A 23,228-nucleotide genomic window follows, 5' to 3' on the forward strand; every position below is an offset into this window, starting at 1 on the left:
TTTAAGGCCCAAGGATATCCCTCTATCATCATGGAGAGGAAGCATGAAGAGCTTCTCTCAAAACAGAGCCAAACAGAGCCCCCACAGTCAAACTCTAAGTTTGGTGTTGGGAGGCCACAACCAAACTCTAAGTTTGGTGTTGAAACCCCACATTCAAACTCTAAGTTTGGTGTTGGGAGGTTTCAACACGGTTCTGAGTGTTTCTGAGGCTCCATGGGAGTCCTCTGTCAAGCTAATGACACTAAAGAAGCGCTTGTTGGGAGGCAACCCAATGTTTATAATTAATTATTTTCTTTTGTTATTTTATCTTTTTTTTGTAGGTTGATGATCATAAGAAGTCACAAAAACAATGAAAAAAGCAAAAACAAAATGAAAAACAGGAAGAAAAACAGCACACCCTGGAGGAAGATGCTGCTGGCGTTCAAACGCCAGTCAGCCTAGCAGTTGGGCGTTTAACGCCCAGTCTGGCACCTTTCTGGGCGTTTAACGCCAGAAAAGGGCACCAGACTGGCGTTAAACGCCAGTAAAGGGCAACAACCTGGCGTTAAACGCCAGGAATGGGCACCAGCCCGGCGTTTAACGCCAGAAATGGCTCAAAACGTGATTTTGAGCAACTTTGGTGCAGGGATGACTTTTCCTTGACACTACAGGATCTGTGGACCCCACAGGACCCTACCATCACTCTCTCTCTTCTTCCCCCATTCACCAATCACCTCAACACCTCTTCCCCAAAAACCCTTCACCTATCAAATCCCATCTTTCTCTTCACCACTCACATCCATCCTTCATAAAACCCCACCAACCTCACCCTTCAAATTCAAACCACTTTCCCTCCCAAACCCACCCTCAAATGGCCGAACCTTTACCCCCCTCTCTCCTATAAATACCCTTCTTCACCCTTCATTTTCACACAACCTAAAGACCACTTCTTCCCCCTTTGGCCGAACACACTACCCTCCCCCTCTTCCTCATTTCTTCTTCTTCTACTCCTTTCTTTCTTCTTTTGCTCGAGGACGAGCAAACATTTTAAGTTTGGTGTGGTAAAAGCGTTGCTTTTTCGTTTTTCCATAACCATTATGGCACCAAAGGCCGGAGAAACCTCTAAAAAGAGGAAAGGGAAAGCAAAAGCTTCCACCTCCGAGTCATGGGAGATGGATAGATTCCTCTCAAGGGTGCATCAAGACCACTTCTATGAAGTTGTGGCCTTGAAGAAGGTGATCCCCGAAGTCCCCTTTTTACTCAAAAAGGGTGAATATCCGGAGATCCGCCATGAGATCCAAAGAAGAGGTTGGGAAGTTCTCACCAACCCCATTCAACAAGTTGGAATCTTGATGGTTCAAGAGTTCTATGCCAATGCATGGATCACAAAGAACCATGACCAAAGTGTGAACCCGAATCCAAAGAATTATCTTACTATGGTTCGGGGGAAATACTTGGATTTTAGTCCGGAGAGTGTGAGGGTGGCGTTCAACTTGCCTATGATGCAAGGAGATGAACATCCTTACACTAGAAGGGTCAACTTTGATCAAAGGTTGGACCAAGTCCTCACAGTCATATGTGAAGAGGGCGCACAATGGAAGCAAGATTCAAGAGGAAAGCCGGTCCAATTGAGAAGGCATGACCTCAAGCCCGTGGCTAGAGGATGGTTAGAGTTCATACAACGCTCAATCATTCCCACTAGCAACCGGTCCGAAGTTACCATAGACCGGGCCATCATGATCCATAGCATCATGATTGGAGAAGAAATAGAAGTTAATGAGTTGGAGTTGACATAGAAGGAGATATCCCCATTGATGAGGACAAGCCCATCACCAAGAAAAGGATGGAATACACAAGAGACCCCTCTCATCAAGAAATCCCTGAGATTCCTCAAGGGATGAACTTTCCTCCACAAAACTATTGGGAGCAACTAAACACCTCCCTAGGAGAATTAAGTTCCAACATGGGACAACTAAGGGTGGAGCATCAAGAACACTCCATTCTCCTCCATGAAATTAGAGAAGATCAAAGAATCATGAGGGAGGAGCAACAAAGACAAGGAAGAGACATTGAGGAGCTCAAGCACTCCATAGGACCTTCAAAGCAAGGAAGAGCCGCCATCACTAAGGTGGACCCATTCCTTGATTTCCTTGTTCTTTATTCCCTTGTTTTTCGAAATTTTTAGTGCTTTATGTTATCCATGCTTGTGTCTTATGATCATTAGTGTCTTAGTGTCTATGCCTTAAAGTTATGAATGTCCTATGAATCCATCACCTTTCTTGAATAAAAATGTGCTTAATTGAAAAAGGAAGAATTGCATGAATTTTGAATTTTATAATAGTTTAATTATTTTGATGTGGTGGCAATATTTTTGTTCTCTGAATGTATGTGTAAACAGTGCATATGTATCTTGAATTTGTGGTTCATGAATGTTGGCTCTTGAAAGAATGATGAAAAAGGAGACATGTTACTGAGGATCTGAAAAATCAATAAAATGATTCTTGAAGCAAGAAAAAGCTATTCAAAAAAAAAAAAAAAAAAAAATCGAAAAAAAAAAAAAAAAAAAAGAAGAAAGAAAAAGAAAAGAAATAAAGTTGTGATCCAAGGCAAATAAGAGTGTGCTTAAGAACCCTGGACACCTCTAATTGGGGACTTTAGCAAAGCTGAGTCACAATCTGAAAAGGTTCACCCAATTATGTGTCTGTGGCATGTATGTATCCGGTGGTAATACTGGCAGACAGAGTGCTTTGGGCCACAGCCAAGACTCAATAAATAGCTATGTTCAAGAATCATCATACTTTACTAGGAGAATCATTAACACTATCTGGACTCTGAGTTCCTAAAGAAGCCAACCATTCTGAGTTACAAGGGATAGAGTGAGATGCCAAAACTATTCAGAGGCAAAAAGTTAAAAGCCCCGCTCATCTAATTAATACTGATCTTCATAGATGTTTTTGGAGTTCATTGCATATTCTCTTCTTTTTATCCTATTTGATTTTCAGTTGCTTGAGGACAAGCAACAATTTAAGTTTGGTGTTGTGATGAGCGGATAATTTGTATACTTTTTGGCATTGTTTTTAGTATGTTTTTGATATCTTTTAGTTAGATTTTAGTACATTTTTATTAGTTTTTATTTAAAATTCACTTTTCTGGACTTTACTATGAGTTTGTGTGTTTTTCTGTGATTTCAGGTATTTTCTGGCTGAAATTGAGGGACCTGAGCAAAAATCTGATTCAGAGACCAAAAAGGACTGCAGATGCTGTTGGATTCTGACCTCCCTGCACTCGAAGTGGATTTTCTGGAGCTACAGAAGCCCAATTGGCGCGCTCTCAACGGCGTTGGAAAGTAGACATCCAGGGCTTTCCAGCAATATATAATAGTCCATACTTTGTCCAAGATTTGATGGCCCAAACCCGCAAAGCAATCCGGCCTCAGGAATTCCAGCGTTAAACGCCGGAACAGGAATAAAAGTTGGAGTTAAACGCCCAAACTGGCCTGGGAGCTGGCGTTTAACTCCAGAAAAGTTCTCTACACGAATTTCCTTGATTGCTCAGCCCAAGCACACACCAAGTGGGCCCGGAAGTGGATTTTTATGTCATTTACTCATCTTTGTACACCTAGGCTACTAGTTATCTATAAGTAGGACCTTTTACTATTGTATTTGTATCGAGACTTTGGTAGCTATCTTTGTTTTATGCTATCTTAGACCTCTGGGAGGCTGGCCATTCGGCCATGCCTAGACCCTGTTCTTATGTATTTTCAACGGTGGAGTTTCTACACACCATAGATTAAGGGTGTGGAGCTCTGCTGTACCTCGAGTATTAATGCAATTACTATTGTTCTTCCATTCAATTCCGCTTGTTCTTTTACCAAGATATCACTTGTTCTTCAACATGATGATGGTGATGATTGACGCCCATCACCACTCTCACCTATGAACAAGGTGACTGACAACCATTCTTGTTCTACAAGCATTCGAGGCTTAGTGAATATCTCTTGGATTCTTCGGAGTCTTCGTGGTATAGGCAGGACCTGATGACAGCATTCAAGAGAATCCGGAAGGTCTAACCTTGTCTGTGGTGTTCTGAGTAGGATTCAATGACTGAATGACTGTGACGTGCTTCAAACCCTGAGGGCGGGGGCGTTAGTGATAACGCAAAAGAATCACTGGATTCTATTCCGCGCCTGATTGAGAACCGACAGATGAATTCCGCTATGCCGTGACAGGACATATGCAATCGCTTTCACTGAGAGGATGGGAGGTAGCTGCTGACAACAGTGAGACCCTATACGAGCTTGCCATGGAAAGGAGTAAGAAAGGATTGGATGAAGGCTGTAGGAAAGCAGAGAGACGGAAGGGAAGGCATCTTCATACACTTGTCTGAAGCTCATACACCAATGATATACATAAGTATCACTATCTTTATCTTCTATGTTATTTTCGTTCATCACCATATATATCTGAGTTTGCCTGACTAAGATTTACAAGATGACCATAGCTTGCTTCAATACTAACAATCTCCGTGGGATCGACCCTTACTCACGTAAGGTTTTATTACTTGGACGACCCAGTGCACTTGCTGGTTAGTTGTGCGAAGTTGTGTAATGCCATGGTATTAAGCGCACCAAGTTTTTGGAGCCATTACCAGGGATTATGAGAGTTGTGAAAAAGTATAGTTCACAATTTCGCCGACCAGTTCCTAAAGAAGCCAATCATTCAGAATTTCAAAGGAAAAAGTGAGATGCCAAAACTGTTCAGAAGCAAAAAGCTACAGGTCCCGCTCATCTAATTATAATTAATATTCATTGATATTTTGGAATTTATAGTATATTCTCTTCTTTTTATCCTATTTGATTTTCAGTTGCTTGGGGACAAGCAACAATCTAAGTTTGGTGTTGTGATGAGCGGATAATTTATACGCTTTTTGGCATTGTTTTTAGGTAGTTTTTAGTAATTTCAAGCTACTTTTAGGGATGTTTTCATTAGTTTTTATGTTAAATTCATATTTCTGGACTTTACTATGAGTTTGTGTGTTTTTCTGTGATTTCAAGTAATTTCTGGCTGAAATTGAGGGACTTGAGCAAAACTCTGAAAAAGGCTGACAAAAAAGACTGCTGATGCTGTTGGAATCTGACCTCCCTGCACTCAAAGTGGATTTTCTGGAGCTACAGAACTCCAAATGGTGCGCTCTCAACGGCGTTAAACGCTAGAAAAACGTCATGATCCGGAGTTGAACGCCCAAAACACGTCATAACTTGGAGTTCAACTCCAAGAGAAGCCTCAGCTCGTGGATAGATCAAGCTCAGCCCAAGCATACACCAAGTGGGCCCCGGAAGTGGATTTATGCATCAATTACTTACTCATGTAAACCCTAGTAGCTAGTCTAGTATAAATAGGATAGTTTACTATTGTATTAGACATCTTTGGTCTCAGTTTTGTTTTATCCTTCATCTTAGGAGACTATTGATCACGTTTTGGGGGCTGGCCATTCGGCCATGCCTGAACCTTTCACTTATGTATTTTCAACAGTGGAGTTTCTGCACACCATAGATTAAGGGTGTGGAGCTCTGCTGTACCTCGAGTTTCAATACAATTATTATTACTTTCTATTCAATTCTCTTTTATTCTTATTCCAAGATATACGTTGAACCACACTTTGATGAATGTGATGATCCGTGACACTCATCATCATTCTCACCTATGAACGCGCGTGACTGACAACCACTTCCGTTCTACCTTAGGCGGGGCGCATATCTCTTAGATTCCCCAACAGAATCTTCGTGGTATAAGCTAGATAGATGGCGGCATTCATGAGGATCCGGAAAGTCTAAACCTTGTCTATGGTATTCCGAGTAGGATTCTGGGATTGAATGACTGTGACGAGCTTCAAACTCCTGAAGGCTGGGCGTGATGACAAATGCAAAAGAATCAAGGGATTCTATTCCAACCTGATTGAGAACCGACAGATGATTAGCCATGCCGTGACAGAGCATAGGACCATTTTCACTGAGAGGATGGGATGTAGCCATTGACAACGGTGATGCCCTATATACAGCTTGCCATGTAAAGGAGTAAGAAGGATTGGATGAAAGCAATAAGAAAGTAGAGATTCAAGAGGAGCACAGTATCTCCATACGCCTATCTGAAATTCCCACTATTGATTTACATAAGTATTTCTATCCTATTTTATTTTCTTTTTATTATTAATTATTTGAAAATCCATAAAACAATTTAATCCGCCTAACTGAGATTTACAAGGTGACCATAGCTTGCTTCATACTAACAATCTCCGTGGGATCGATCCTTACTCACGTAAGGTATTACTTGGACGACCCAGTGCACTTGCTGGTTAAGTTGAACGGAGTTGTGAATTGAATTTTAGACACCGTGATATTGAGCACCAGTTGCACTAACGTGACCACTAACGTTGCCTTATAAACCTTCGCAAGCGTTATTGGGACTCACCTTTCCCAATAACGTTGCCTTGTGCCCCTTGTCACTATGTTAGAGTTCACGTTAGTGTAACTAACGTGGCTCTTAACGTGGGTATGCCTCATCTTTGAGAGCGTTAGTGGCACTCACCTTTGTCACTAACGCTCCAGGTGCTCCTACTCTCCACATTAGAGCTCACGTTAACTAAGATAACGTGGCCACTAACGTGGTAGTGAATGCCATCTCCAACGTTAGTGACAAAGGTGAGTGTCACTAACGTTGGCTCATCAATCTTAGCTCCACGTTAACTTTCACGTTAGTGGTCTTAACGTGACCACTAACATGGCCAATGCTAGTTTGATCCAACGTTAGTGACAAAGGTGAGTGTCACTAACGTTGGCATTGTTCATCTCTTCCACGTTAGAGTTCACGTCAACTAAGTTAACGTGACTCTTAACGTGGTTCATTGCCACATTTTGGTGCGTTAGTGGTGTTCACGTTTACCACTAACATTGGAGCTTTCTTTGCCTCCACGTTAACTACCACGTAAATCTAGTTAACGTGGCAATTAACGTGGGCTTATGATGGCTTCACAGGCGTTATTGGTGATCACTTTTCTCATTAACGTTGCAAGCTCTTTCCCATTCCATGTTAGTGGTCACGTTAACTAGGTTAATGTGGCTACTAACGTGGTTCTTCCTTGCTTTCTTGTACATGTTCCAGAGAGTTATGCCCAGTTTGTGCGTATTCTGTGCCTGAAACCCACGCGTGCGCGCACCTGGCGCGTACGCGTCCTTCTCCTAAACTGCGCATCGGCGCATAAGCGTGCATAACGCGTCCCCGCCGGTAAAAAAAAAGAGTTTTTTTTTCTCCTCTGCCATTTTCTGTTGTTTATCGCATTCGTATACTTCTATTCTTTACATTTCAATTTTGTTTCTATAGCCTGTTTTTAGTTTTTTTCCTAAGTCTCTTCTTTTAATAATGGTGTTGAATGCTCTTACTCAATTGTTGAGAATTTCTTGGTTACTCTTGGTGCTTCATGACTTGTTTGGCATTAAATTTGCTCTACACACAAGATTAGTGCTTTAGTCCTTCCTGACTCGTGATCCCTTGTTTTTGTACCTCATTGTCATTGAGTTAGGATTAGACCAAATGCTCTCATGCTCATCACTAATCTTGTTTGTGTCAATTGTTGATTATGCTTGATGCAAGATGCTCTTCATGTCATGTACATATGCTTTGACTTTACTCTTGCATCAAGTATTAATTGATATGCCCTTTGCCTATATTGTTTTCTCACTTACATGCGTAGCTAACATGTGGTGAGAACCTTACACTCATTTGGCATTAGCCCTCGCCTATGTTCTACTTGCTTTGATACCTTTGATGTAGGCTTAATTATCCTTGTTTCTCTTTCCTTTTAGGTTGGCCTCCAAGAAGGAAAGGATTGGAAAGACTTCTAAATAGGGCAACAAACAAGTTCACACACACAACCTTTTGAAGGATCTCATCAATTGTAGCAACCCATCCACATTGCTCTTCTTTGCACGCACCGAGGACGGTGCAAATTTCTAAGTGTGGGGAGGTCGTCTGGCCGACCTCCATGGGTAACAATTTCCTCTTTCAATACCAATTCTTGATCTCCTTTGTTAGTTAGTTGCTTGCATTGCATGATAGGTTACAAGTTAGTTAGAATTTGTATATATTTTACCATTTCTTTTTATGTTAGGACTACTTAGTTAGGGTGATAATTTCTTTTCCAAGAAACTATTTTTAGGGTACCCTACCAATTTGGAAAAAAAATTTGTGATAAACTTGCTTGAAGAATGTATTTTGGAACATGGTTTTTGAGCTAAGAATACAAGCATGTGAGTTTTGAGCCTAATTGCGTGGTTACATCTTATAACCACTTATTTTCATTCTTGTGTGCATTGTTCTCTTTCTATGATTGTAATCTTTGATTTGTTTGATTCTTTATGTCCCTTATTCCATGTATACATGCATTTATATGATTGAGGCCATCATTTCATTTAGCTCACTTACCCAAATAGCCTACCTTTCATCAACCATTGTTAGCTAAATTTGATCCTATTTAGTCCCTTTTGTTCTTAATGTTAGTACATCACTACCCCTAAGTGAAAAACAATAAATGTCCTTAATTTGGATCTTTGATTAACTTAGGCTAGTGAGGGTGTGTATCATTTGGGTATGGAAAACTTGGGACATTAGTTGAGGTAAAAGTGTAATTTTTGTATTTTTGTTGAAAATATTGGGAATTGGGTACATATTCATGCACTATATGTAAAACCATATGCATTGATACGTTTGTATATACTTTTGAAAAAAAAACAAAAAAATGTGAAAAAAAATGGTAAAGAAAAAATATATATATAGAAAAAGAAAAAAAAGGGACAAAAATGCCCCCAAAGTAAAGTTTAATAAAAATCAATTCATATGGAATGTTAATTAAAGAGAATGCATGAGTTTGTAAAAAAGTAGGAATCATGGGTAGCTAGGTTGTGTATTAGAGTTGTATAGGTTGTTATATGTGTTTGGTGAGAGCTTAGGTTAATCAAAGATTCAAATTTCAAGCTCACTTGGCCATATGCATCCTACCTTGACCCTAGCCCCATTACAACCAATGAATAAGTCCTCATGATGAATGTATGCATGCATTGAATAATTGTTGATTGTTGGATGAAAAATAAATCATAGAAAGCATGATTAGAAGAGAATTGAGTGATCAACCCTATACACTAGAGCGACTAGAGCGGACACACTTCCGGTGAGGGTTCGATGCTCAATTCCTTGTTCCCGGCTTTCATGAGCTTTCTTCTTGCAAGTCTATTTGAACTTCATTTGATATTTGAATTGGGTAGAGTTTGTGAGTCGTCATATGACCTTTGCCCTACTTGCCTATATATGTGCTTGGAGATTGATTTACTTTTAATCAAGTAGGTAGAATCACTTTGCTTTTAGTTGCACGCATGTAGATAGGTTTATATAGTTCATTTGCATTGAATAAATGTTCATACCCTTTTCTTGTCCTTCTTTATTCTTAGCATGAGGACATGCTTGGTTTACGTGTGGGGAGATTTGATAAACCCCGATTTTGTGGTTTATCTTGTGCTTATTTTGGGAGATTTTATCACCTTTTCTCACATTTATTCAATGAAATAGCATGGTTTTGCAATTCTCCCTTGATTTGTGCTTAAATGTGAAAACATGCTTTTTAGGCCTTAAAATAACTAATTTTAACTTAGTTTAATTCCATCCGATGCCTTGATATGTTTGTTAAGTTGTTTCAGGTTTAGAAGGCAAAGATTGGATTGAAGGAATGAAGAAAAAGCATGCAAAGTGGGAGAACTCATGAAGAAATGAAGGAACCGTAAAGCTGTCAAGCCTGACCTCTTTGCAGTCAATCGACCATAACTTGAGCCACAGAGGTCCAAATGAAGCGGTTCTAGTTGCATTGGAAAGCTAACATCTGGAGCTTCGAAATGATATAAAATTTGTCATATGTTGCTTCGCGTATAGGGGCACGCACGCGCCATGTACGCGTGCGCGCCGATGGAGCACGTGGATCACTTTAGTGAAATCGTGGCCAGCGAATTTGCAACTCATTTTGGGCCCAATCAAACTCATTTATGATGCTATTGAACCCAAGGATTGAAGGGGGAATGAACCAAGTAGTCTTAGTTTAGTTTTCATCATGTTTTAGGATAGAATTCTAGAGAGAGAGGCTCTCTCCTCTCTCTAAATTTTTGATAGAAATTAGGGTAGAGTTAGGTTAATCACTCTCAAATTTCTCTTTCAATTCTTGTTTTGATCTTAATTCTCTTACAATTTAGTGTTCTATTGTCTTCTTCTTCTTAGTTTCTCTTGTTAATTTCTTATTTTGCTCTCTTTTATGTTTATGAACAATTGTTGGATCTTGATTTCTTTTAATACAATTTCATGTTTCTATGTTTCTTTTATGTTGATCTCGCTTGCTATTATTGATTTCTTGCTCATGATGGTTATGGTTCCCTTTAATTCTTGCATTTTATGATGTTTACTTTTCTTGCACTCTAGGTGTTTGATAAAATGTTTCCTCTAGTTTTTGAGTAGTTCTCTTTACTCTTGGCCTAGGTGAAGTAATTAGTGATGCTTGAGTTATCTAATTTCTTTGATTGATTGATAATTGGAAGTTGCTAATTGATTTAGATACCACTAACGCTAGTCTTTCTCTTGGGAGTTGGCTAGGACTAGTGGAATCAAGTTGATTCATCCACTTGACTTTTCTCCATGGTTAGAGGTTAACTAAGTGGTAGCAATGGACAATTTGTGATCACAATTAAGGAGAATAACTAGGATAGGACTTCTAGTTCTCATATCTAGCCAAGAGCTTTGTTAGTTATTAGTTTATTTTTATTACTATTTACATTCCATGTCTCTTATCCCAAAAACCCCAAAATATACTTCATAGCCAATAATTGAGCACTTTATTGCAATTCCTTGTGAGACGACCCAGAGTCTAAATACTCCGGTTAATTCTTATTTGGGATTTGTTACATGTGACAACTCAAATTTTTTATGTGAGAATTGTTTGTTGGTTCGGAGCTTTGCTTACAACAAAATTCTTATATCTATAAGAAGGAAATCTAAACAGACACAACAATTTTCATTCATCATATCCCTATCCTCAAATACCACCCCAGCACTTTCACATAAGCGAAAAATAGTGCTAGGATAACCCAACCTAGCTCTAGGATCATTTTTCTCGGCTAACTTTCGAATGCCTTGAATAATGAGTTCATGAACCTTGATTTTCCCTCCTTTCAGTATGCATTGCACCATTGTTGCTCTCTTACGATTCACCTCCGAGTTGTTTCCGGCGGGGAGGATGGATCTTCTTACAATTTCGAACCATCCTTTAGTTTCAAGGATAAGGTCCCTCCCTTTTAATAAATTTGGGCTTTCCATGGGGTCTCTTACATCTGCTCCTTGTGTACAAATATCTTTCACAATCTGGTCATAATTGGGATCACTATTTATTCTGGATTGATAGCTTTCTTCCTCAAATGGTATGGTTCGTAGCTTCAACACCCTTATGATGGTCATTGGACTAAAATCCATCATCACTCCCCTTACAAAGCTTCTATAGGATTCATCCTCCTTATCTTGCCTTACTGTATTTGCATAAAATTCTCTAACGAGAGTTGCGCTCACTTTCGTAACCAGATCAGTAAGGAGTTCCCACCTTCTCTTTTCGACCTTCTCTGTGATCTCTGGACATTCCTTCTCTCTGAGTTGAAAACCCAGCTCGTATATTACCTCTTTGTCAGCCATCCACCCGAATTGTAGTGAATGGTGCAAGGTTCTGAATTTCTTTTCATCAAAAGGGGGTTGCTCCATGATGGGCAGATATTTTATACGCTTTTTGGGGGTAATTTCATGTAGATTTTAGTATGTTTTAGTTAGTTTTTAGTATAATTTTATTAGTTTTTAGGCAAAATTCATATTTCTGGACTTTACTATGAGTTTGTGTTTTTTTCTATAATTTCAGGTATTTTCTGGTTGAAATTGAGGGAGATGAGCAAAAATCTGATTTAGGCTGAAAAAGGACTACTAATGTTGTTGGATTCTGACCTCCCTGCACTCGGAATGGATTTTTTGGAGCTACAGGAGTCCAATTGGCGCGCTCTCAATTGGGTTGGAAAGTAGACATTTAGGGCTTTCCAGCAATATATAATAGTCCATACTTTGTGCGAAGATAGATGACGTAAACTGGCGTTCAACACCAGTTCCATGTTGTTGTCTGGCGTTCAGCGCCAGAAACAGGTTGCAAGTTGGAGTTCAATGCCAGAAACAGGTTACAACCTGGTGTTCAACTCCAGAAACAGCCCAGGCACGTGCGAAGCTTAAGTCTCAGCCCCAGCACACACCAAGTGGGCCCCAGAAGTGAATTTCTGCACTATCCATCTTAGTTTACTCATTTTCTGTAAACCTAGGTTACTAGTTTAGTATTTAAACAACTTTTAGAGATTTATTTTGTATCTCATGACATTTTTAGATCTGAATTTTTATACTCTTTGACGGCATGAGTCTCTAAACTCCATTGTTGGGGGTGAGGAGCTCTGCAGCGTCTCGATGAATTAATGCAATTATTTCTGTTTTCCATTCAAACATGCTTGTTCCTATCTAAGATGTTCATTCGCGCTTCACTATGCAGAAGGTGATGATCCATGACACTCATCACCTTCCTCAACCCATGAACGTGTGCTTGACAACCACCTTTGTTCTACATCAGATTGAATGAGTATCTCTTACATTTCTTAATCAGAATCTTCGTGGTATAAGCTAGAATTGATGGCGGCATTCATGAGAATCCGGAAAGTCTAAACCTTGTCTGTGGTATTCCGAGTAGGATTCAAGGATTGAATGACTGTGACGAGCTTCAAACTCGCGATTGTTGGGAGTGATGACAAATGCAAAAGAATCAATACATTCTATTCCGATATGATCGAGAACCAACAGATGATTAGCCGTGCTGTGACAGAGCATTTGGACCATTTTCATTGAGAGGATGAGAAGTAGCCATTGACAACGGTGACGCCCTACATACAGCTTGCCATGGAAGGAACTTTGCACTTTTGAAAGTGAGAAAGCATTATGTTACACAAATTCAGAGGACAAAGCATCTCCAAAACTCCAACATATTCTCCATTATTGAGTAACAATCACTTATTCCAAACACTTTCACGTTTTACAATTAAATTCAAATAACCTTATTGGCATTCTGACTAAGATTAATAAGATAACCATAGCTTGCTTCATACCAACAATCTCCGTGGGATCAACCCTTACTCACGTAAGGTATTACTTGGACGACCCAGTGCACTTGCTGGTTAGTTGTGCGGATCGCAAAAGGGTGATTGCAATTTCGTGCACCAAGTTTTTGGCGCCGTTGCCGGGGATTGTTCGAGTTTGAACAACTAAAGGTTTATTTTGTTGCTTAGATTAGGAATAATTTATTTTTGTCGCTATAGAGTCATTAAATCTGAGTCCTTTTTTTTTCTTTTCAAAAAATTTTCAAAAATATTATTTTTTCTTACAAATTTTTAATGTTTTATGTGAGTTTAGTTTTATATTTTAAGTTTGGTGTCAATTGCATATTTTATATTTCCCTTTAAATTTTCGAATTTGTGTTCCTTATTCTTCCTTGATCTTCAAGTTGTTCTTGTTTATTTTTCCTGTTTGATCTTTGGTTTTTCTTGTTCCGTGTCTTTTCTTGTTTTTCTTGTGCAATTTCAAAATATTAGTTTTCAAAAATATATTTTTTTATACAATATTAAAACACGTTACATTTATAAATCAGTTGGCTAGAGCGTTGGCTTATGTCCTTGGCAATTGGGTATCTTCCTTTTAAAATTTTTTTTTCAAAAATAATTTTTCTTTAATTAAATCTTGTGCCAAACTTTAAGTTTGGTGTTTTCTTGTTAATTTTTCTTTAATTTTTAAAAATTTATTTTGGTTTTCTAAAAATTTTAAGTTTGGTGTTCTTTCTTTTGTTCTTGTTGTTCTTGTGATTCTTCAAGGTGTTCCTGAGTCTTCCTTGTGTTTTGATCTTAAAATTTTTTAAGTTTGGTGTTTCTTGGTGTTTTCCCTCCAAAATTTTCGAAAACAAGGAGCATTAGATCTAAAAATTTTAAGTCTTGTGTCTTTTGTGTGTTTTTCTCTTTCTTCATAAAATTCAAAATTAAAAAAATATCTTTTCTTACTATTTTTAAGCCATATTTTCGGATTTTTTTTAAAATTCAGATTTCAATTTCAAAATTTTTCAAATCTTATCCTTTTAAGATTTAAAAAAAAATTATATCTTTTTCGAAAATATCCTAACCACTTTCTCTCTCCTCACTTTTTCGAAAATCTTCATAAAATATTTTTAAATTCCTTTTTTTATTTTATTTTTATTTTTATTTATTTTTATTTTATTTGGTTTTCTAATTTTTGAATTTTTATTTAATTTTCCATTTATTTTATTTAATCTTCCTTTTAATTTTAAATTTTAAAAAAAAAATTTAAATCCACATTACTTCCTTTACTCCAACATGGACCTAAGTGGAAGGGAACAGTCCAGAAGGACTCTGGGGTCATATGCTAACCCCACTACTGCTTCATATGGGAGTAGTATCTGTATACCCTCCATTGGAGTTAGTAGTTTTGAGCTGAACCCTCAGCTCATTATCATGGTGCAGCAAAGTTGCCAGTATTCCGATCTTCCACAGGAAGAACCTACAGAGTTTCTGGCACAGTTTTTACAAATTGTTGACACGGTACATGATAAAGAAGTAGATCAGGATGTCTACAGATTGTTACTGTTTCCATTTACCTGAAATCATAGAAAAACACACAAACTCCCAGTAATGTCCAGAAATGTGAATTTAACATAAAAACTAATGAAAACATCCCTAAAAGTAACTAGATCATACTAAAAACTACCTAAAAACAATGCCAAAAAGCGTATAAATTATCCGCTCATCACAACACCAAACTTAAATTGTTGCTTGTCCCCAAGCAACTGAAAATCAAATAGGATAAAAAGAAGAGAATATACTATAAATTCCAAAATATCAATGAATATTAATTCTAATTAGATGAGCGGGACTTGTAGCTTTTTGCTTCTGAACAGTTTTGGCATCTCACTTTTTCCTTTGAAGTTTAGAATGATTGGCATCTCTAGGAACTTAGAATTGCAGATAGTGTTATTGATTCTCCTAGTTAAGTATGTTGATTCTTGAACACAGCTACTTTTATGAGTCTTGGCCGTGGCCCTAAGCACTTTGTTTTCCAGTATTACCACCAGATACATAAATGCCACAGACACATAACTGGGTGAACCTTTTCAGATTGTGACTTAGCTTTGCTAAATTCCCCAGTTAGAGGTGTCCAAAGCTCTTAAGCACACTCTTTTTGCTTTGGATCACGACTTTAACCACTCAGTCTCAAGCTTTTCACTTGGACCTGCATGCCACAAGCACATGGTTAGGGACAGCTTGATTTAGCCGCTTAGGCCTGGATTTTATTTCCTTGGGCCCTCCTATCCATTGATGCTCAAAGCCTTGGATCCTTTTTACCCTTGCCTTTTGGTTTTAAGGGCTATTGGCTTTTTCTGCTTGCTTTTTCTTTTTCTTTCTATATTTTTTTTTCGCCACCTCTTCTTTTTTTTTTTTTTTCGCAAGCTTTTGTTTTTCACTGCTTTTTCTTGCTTCAAGAATCAATTCCATGATCTTTCAGATCATCAATAACATTTCTCTTTATTCATTATTCTTTCAAGAGCCAACAGTTTTAACATTCATAAACAACAAGATCAAAAATATGCACTGTTCAAGCATTCATTCAGAAAACAAAAAAGTATTGTCACCACATCAATATAATTAAACTAAATTCAAGGATAAATTCGAAATTCATGTACTTCTTGTTCTTTTGAATTAAAGCATATTTCATTTAAGAGAGGTGAAGGATTAATGGATTTTATTCATAGCTTTAAGACATGGTTACTACATACTAATGATCATGAAGTAGAGACACAAAATATAGATAAACATAACATAGAAACCAAAAAACAGAAAGAAATAAGAACAAGGAATGAATCCACCTTAGTGGCGTCTTCTTCTTGAAGGACCAACAATGTCCTTAAGCTCTTCTATGTCCCTTCCTTGCCTTTGTTGCTCCTCCCTCATTGCTCTTTGGTCTTCTCTTATTTCATGGAGAATGATGGAGTGCTCATGATGTTTCACCCTTAATTGTTCTACATTGTGGCTCAAATCTTCTAAGGAAGTGTTGAGTTGTTCCCAATAGTTGTTGGGAGGAAAGTGCATCCCTTGAGGCATCTCAGGGATTTCTTGATGATGAGCTTCCTCATGCATCTCTTGAGAACCGTGGAGGGTCTCTCTTGCTTGCTCCATCCTCTTCTTGGTGATGGGCTTATCCTCTTCAATGGAGATGTCTTCTTCTATGATAACTCTAGCTGAGTAACATAGATGGCAAATAAGGTGAGGAAAAGCTAGCCTTGCCATGGTGGAGGGCTTTTCGGCTATTTTGTAGAATTCATTGGAGATGACTTCATGAACTTCTACTTCCTCTCCAATCATGATGCTATGAATCATGATGGCCCGATCCACAGTAACTTCAGATCGGTTGCTAGTGGGAATGATGGAGCGTTGAATGAACTCCAACCATCCTCTAGCCACAGGCTTGAGGTCTAATCTTTTTAGTTGGACTGGCTTGCCTTTGGAGTCTCTTTTCCATTGAGCTCCTTCCACACATATGTCCATAAGGACTTGGTCCAACCTTTGATTAAAGTTGACCCTTCTAGTGTAGGAGCGTACATCTTCTTGCATCATGTAACGATCCTAGTTTTAGAAAATCAGATAATTAGTTATTTGTGATTTATTTTAAGAAAATTATTTTACTAAAGGTAATTAAATGGAGTTTCATCATAATTGGAGTTTAAATTAATTAGAATGTTTATATAAACTTTATTAGATATTTGGTATAATTGAAATTATAAGTTTGATAATTGAAAAATAAGAAAAGCATTGTATAATTTAATTTAAATAAGTTCTATTTTGAATGAATTATGTTATTAATTCGAACTCTTAGAAATTAATTTATTAGTTTATGAGATTGTTGGCAAGGATGTGGGTTTTGTCCCGCTTGCGTATTTATGATTATAAAAGAGAATAAAAAGCAGAGGACCTGTTGAAAGGTCATTTGTTGCTTGAGGCAACCCAAGAGATATTGATTTGTTGCTTGAGGCAACTCCTGAGATGTTTATGTGATGATCTGCTGCGTGAAGGCAGTCAAATAGATGGTGGTACGACCACTGAGAACGCTTTCCTGGGATACCTTGCTATAATGCTTTGCTGTAAGACAGAGGTTGCTTACAGAGGTATCAAGATTAGAGTGCTCCTGTAAGACAGAGGTTGCTTACAGTGAGTGTGTTATTGCACCTGTAAGACAAAGGTTGCTTACAGTGTGTTGGGCGTATATTGGCTAATAAGTGCCGCCCTGCAAGACAAAGGTTGCTTGCAGTGGATACCCTGCAAGACAAAGGTTGCTTGCAGTGGTTATTGCCAACAGGAAAGCCTTATCCAGACAAAGGTTGCTGGGTAACGTCGGGAGCGGGTATGTAACCGACAAATGAGCTCATTACCTGCACTAGGGATAGACATGCATTATCCTTGTGTGTGCATTTGCATTTGATTGGGTTTGCTCGTTGTACTTCTCTGTGATTGTGCTGTTTGCCTTGTTGTGACTTGTTTGTGTGCTGAATTGAATCTTTTGTTAGTGCTATTAGTTGGTGAATGTATGATGATGATTAAGAATTGATGTTGTGATTGAAAATTATCTGAGGTTGAAAAATGCTTAAAGTGACCAGTTTTATATTTTGGAATTTGTTTTAAGCTTAGATTTTTGAAAGAGGTAAATAATTAGTAAAGTAAAACCAAAAGAGTAGTATTTCCAAAAAAGAGTTTGACAAAACTATAGTTTCCTTGAGTATATTAATTATTTGCATTCTATTTCATTACTTTTACGGCATTCCCATTCCCTACTGAGAACGTGTGGTTTGTTCTCACCCCAAAATCTTCCACCCTTTCAGTGACACAGGTTTGAAGACCCAGTTTGAAGCTGCGGGAGATTATAGATCTTATTTATAAGTTAAGCTTATGACTTGAGTTATTTTCATAAAATTTCCCTCGCCCTTGTTACTTTAATTTTTATTTTATAAAGAGGGATAGGATTTGTATGTGAGTTTTATTTGAAATCTTTTGTATGACAAATATTATTATTAATAATTATGTGATTATTATTACTTGGTGATGCTTGCTATACGATTTTAATTATCAAAAACAAAATTTTCTGGTATCTTTACTAAAACTGGATCGCAATATCGAACTAGAGGCTCAATAGTAAATAGTTAATAAAGGAAAGCAGGTTGGTAACGCCTTACTTTCGGTACGATCATGACGTTCTGGAAGTTGGGTCGTTACACATCATGGGCAAGTGGAATGCCAACCTCACATTTTCCAGACTAAAATCTAAGTATTTCCCCCGAACCATTGTGAGATTATTCTTTGGACTCGGGTTCATACTTTGATCATGGTTCCTAGTGATCCATGCATTGGCATAGAACTCTTGAACCATTAAGATTCTGACTTGTTGCATGGGGTTGGTTAGGACTTCCCAACCTCTTCTTCAGATCTCATGTCGGATTTCCGGATACTCATTTTTCTTGAGCTTGAAAAGGACCTCAGGGATCACCTTCTTCTTTGCCACAACATCATAGAAGTGGTCTTGATGGCTTTTGGAGATGAATCTTTCCATTTCCCATGACTCGGAGGTGGAAGCTTTTGTCTTCCCTTTTCCTTTTCTAGAGGATTCTCCGGCCTTAGGTGCCATTAATGGTAATGGAAAAACAAAAAGCTTATGCTTTTACCACACCAAACTTAAAATATTGCTCGCCCTCAAGCAAGAGAAGAAAGAAGAGAAGAAGAAGAAAAAGAAAATATTGAGGAGAAGGGAGAGATGGTGTTTCGGCCAAGGTATAGAAGAGGGGGTTGTGTTGTGTGAAAATGAAGTGGAATGGAAGGGTTTATATAGGGAAAGGGGAGAGGGTAGGTTCGGCCATTTTATGGTGGGTTTGGGTGGGAAAGATTTTTGAATTTTGGATGTAGGTGGGGTTTATGGGGAAGAGTGGATGGATGTGAGTGGTGAATAGGTGATGGGGAAGAGAGATTGAGGTGATTGGTGAAGGGTTTTGGGAAGTGTGATATGGAGAAGAGTGTAAATAGGATTAGGAGGTAAGGTGGGAATATGTTAGGTGGGGATCCTGTGGGGTCCACAGATCCTGAGGTGATCTTGTGGGGTCCACAGATCCTGAGGTGTCAAGGAATTCCATCCCTGCACCAAATAGGCATGTAAAATGCCTTTGCATACCATTCTGGCGTTTAAACGCCGAGGTGATGCACGTTCTGGGCGTTCAACGCCCATGTAAAGCATGTTCTGGGCGTTCAACGCCCATATGTAGCATGTTTCTGGCGTTGAACGCCAGTTCCATGCTTGTTACTGGCGTTCAGCGCCAGCTTTCCTTAAGGCACATTCCTGGCGTTCAAACGCCAGAATGTTGCTTGTTTCTGGCGTTCAGCGCCAGATTCATGCTCTGTTCTGGCGTTGAACGCCAGCCAGATACTCCTTACTGGCGTTTGAACGCCAGTCTGTCCTTCCTCCAGGGTGTGATTTTTTTTTCTGCTGTTTTTGATTCTGTTTTTAATTTTTATATTTTTTTCGTGACTCCACATGATCATGTACCTACTAAAACACAAAATAACAATAAAATAAAATAAAATAAAAATTAGATAAATAAAATTGGGTTGCCTCCCAACAAGCGCTTCTTTAATGTCAATAGCTTGACATTGGGCTCTCATGGAGCCACAAGGTGATCAGGTCAATGTTGTATAGTCCCAACACCAAATTTAGAGTTTGGATATGGGGTCTTAACACCAAACTTAGAGTTTGGTTGTGGCCTCCCAACACCAAACTTAGAGTTTGACTATGGGGGCTCTTCTTGACTCTGAACTGAGAGAAGCTCTTCATGCTTACTCTCTTTTGTCACAGAGGGATGGCCATGTGCCTTAAACATAAGGTAGTCCCCATTCAATTGAAGGACTAATTCCCCTCTGTTAACATCTATCACAGCTTCTGCTGTGGCTAGGAAAGGTCTTCCAAGGATGATGCATTCATCCTCTTCCTTCCTAGTGTCTAAGATTATGAAATCAGCAGGGATGTAAAGGCCTTCAACCTTTACTAACACGTCCTCTACTATTCCATAAGCTTGTCTCAATGACTTGTCTACCAGTTGTAATGAGAACAAGGCAGGTTGTACCTCAATGATCCCCAGCTTCTCCATTACAGAGAGTGGCATAAGATTTATCCCTAACCCTAGATCACATAGAGCTTTTTCAAAGGTCATGGTGCCTATGGTACAAGGTATTAAGAACTTGCCAGGATCTTGTCTCTTTTGAGGTAAAATTTGCTGAATCCAGGTGTCTAGTTCCCCAATGAGCAAGGGAGGTTCATTTTCCCAAGTCTCATTACCAAACAACTTGGTATTCAGCTTCATGATAGCTCTTAAATATTGAGAAACTTGCTCTCCAGTCACATCTTTATCCTCTTCAGAGGAAGAATAGTCTTCAGAGCTCATGAATGGCAGAAGGAGATTTAATGGAATCTCTATGGTCTCTATATGAGCCTCAGATTCCTTTGGATCCTTAATAGGAAACTCCTTCTTGCTTGAGGGACGTCCCAGGAGGTCTTCCTCACTAGGATTTTCGTCCTCCTCCTCCCTTGTGCATTCGGCCATATTGATTATATCAATGGCCTTGCACTCTCCTTTTGGATTCTCTTCTGTATTGCTTGGGAGAATACTGGGAGGAGTTTCAATGACTTTCTTACTCAGCTGGCCTACTTGTGCCTCCAGATTTCTGATGGAGGATCTTGTTTCACTCATGAAACTGAAAGTGGCCTTTGACAAATCAGAGACTAGATTGGCTAAATTAGAAGTGTTTTATTCAGAATTCTTTGTCTGTTGCTGAGAAGATGATGGAAAAGGCTTGCTATTGCTCAGCCTATTGCGTCCACCATTGTTAAAGCCTTGTTGAGGCTTTTGTTGATCCTTCCATGAGAAATTTGGATGATTTCTCCATGATGAATTATAGGTGTTTCCATAAGGTTCACCCATGTAATTAACCTCTGCCATTGCAGGGTTCTCAGGATCATAAGCTTCTTCAGAAGCTGCCTCTTTAGTACTATTGGATGCATTTTGCCATCCATTTAGACTTTGAGAAATCATGTTGACTTGCTGAGTCAACACTTTGTTCTGAGCCAATATGGCATTCAGAGCATCAATTTCAAGAACTCCTTTCTTCTGAGGTATCCCATTATTCACGGAATTCCTCTCAGAAGTGTACATAAATTGGTTATTTGCAACCATGTCAATGAGTTCTTGAGCTTTTGCAGGTGTTTTCTTTAGGTGAATTGATCCACCTGCAGAATGGTCCAATGACATTTTCGAAAATTCAGATAGGCCATAGTAGAATATATCTAATATGGTCCATTCTGAAAACATGTTAGATGGACATCTTTTGGTCAGCTGCTTGTATCTTTCCCAAGCTTCATAGAGGGATTCACCATCTTTTTGTTTGAAGGTCTGAACATCCACTCTAAGCTTGCTCAGCTTTTGAGGAGGAAAGAATTTATCCAAGAAGGCTGTGACCAGCTTATCCCAAGAGTCCAGGCTATCCTTAGGTTGTGAATCCAACCATATTCTAGCTCTGTCTCTTACGGCAAAAGGGAAAAGCATGAGTCTGTAGACTTCAGGATCAACTCCATTCATCTTAACAGTCTTACAAATATGCAAGAACTCAGTTAAAAACTGATAAGGATCTTCAGATGGAAGTCAATAAAACTTGCAGTTCTGTTGCATTAAAGCAACTAGTTGAGGCTTAAGCTCAAAATTATTGGCTCCAATGGCAGGAATGGAGATGCTTCTTCCATCAAATTTGGACGTTGGCTTTGTGAAGTCACCAAGCATTCTCCTTGCATTATTATTATTTTCGGCTACCATCTCCTTCTCTTGTTCTAATGTTTCTGAAAGGTTACCTTTAGATTGTTGTAACTTAGCTTCTCTTAATTTTCTCTTCAGAGTCCTTTCAGGTTCTGGATCAATTTCAACAAGAGTGCCTTTTTCCTTGTTCCTGCTCATATGAAAGAGAAGAAAACAAGAAAAGAAGAGGAATCCTCTATGTCACAGTATAGAGATTCCTTTATGTTAGTAGAAGAAGAAAGGGGAGAAGAATGTAGAAGAGTGGGTTCAGATATTTAGATGGAGAGAGGTGAAGAGAAGTGTTAGTAATTAAATAATTAAATAGAATAAGTGAGAAGGGATAGAAAATTCGAAAATAATTTTAAAAAGGGGTTAGTAATTTTCAAAAATTAAAGATAAGATATAATTAAAAATAAAATTTAGAACAAAAAGAATTTTTGAAAAAGAGGTGAGATATTTTCGAAAATTAGAGAGGGAAAAGTAGTTAGGTGGTTTTGAAAAAGATAAGAGACAAACAAAAAGTCAAATAGTTAGTTGAAAAAGATATTAAAATCAAATTTTAAAAAGATAAGAAGATAAGAAGTTAGATAAGATATTTTAAAATCAAATTTTGAAAAAGATAAGATATAAAAGATAAGATAAGATATGTTTGAAAAAGATTTAATTTTTAAATTAAAATTAATTACTAACAAGAAACTAAAAGATAAGATTCTAGAACTTAAAGATTGAACCTTTCTTAACAAGCAAGTAACAAACTTCAAATTTTTGAATTAATCACATTAATTGTTAGCTAATTTTCGAAAATTTGATATAAAGGTAAGAAAATGATTTTGAAAATATTTTGAAAAAGATTTTTGAAATTTTCGAAAATTAGAAAAAAATGAAAAGGATATAATTTTTGAAAAAGATTTTGAAAAGATAAGATTTTTAAAATTGAAAATTTGACTTGACTTGTAAGAAACAACTAATTTTGAAAATTTTTGACCAAGTCAACCCAAAATTTCGAAAATTTGGAGAGAAAAAAGGAAAAGATATATTTTTTATTTTTGAATTTTTTAATTATGAGAGAAAAAAACATAAAAATGACTCACAACATAAAAATTATGAATCAAAATTCATGATGCATGCAAGAACACTATGAATGTCAAGATGAACACCACGAACAC

The 23,228-nt window shown here is 38.0% G+C and overlaps 1 non-coding gene across 1 annotated transcript; it reads left to right on the top strand.

The window, feature by feature from the left end:
- Positions 1-21,583: 21,583 nt before the first annotated feature.
- Positions 21,584-21,687, top strand: LOC130977597 (small nucleolar RNA R71). Its single transcript, XR_009085283.1, has one exon. It is a non-coding gene; the product is annotated as a small nucleolar RNA R71 (small nucleolar RNA).
- Positions 21,688-23,228: the final 1,541 nt, after the last annotated feature.

The sequence above is a fragment of the Arachis stenosperma genome, chromosome 4 (assembly GCF_014773155.1).
Source record: "Arachis stenosperma cultivar V10309 chromosome 4, arast.V10309.gnm1.PFL2, whole genome shotgun sequence".
NCBI lineage: Eukaryota > Viridiplantae > Streptophyta > Magnoliopsida > Fabales > Fabaceae > Arachis > Arachis stenosperma.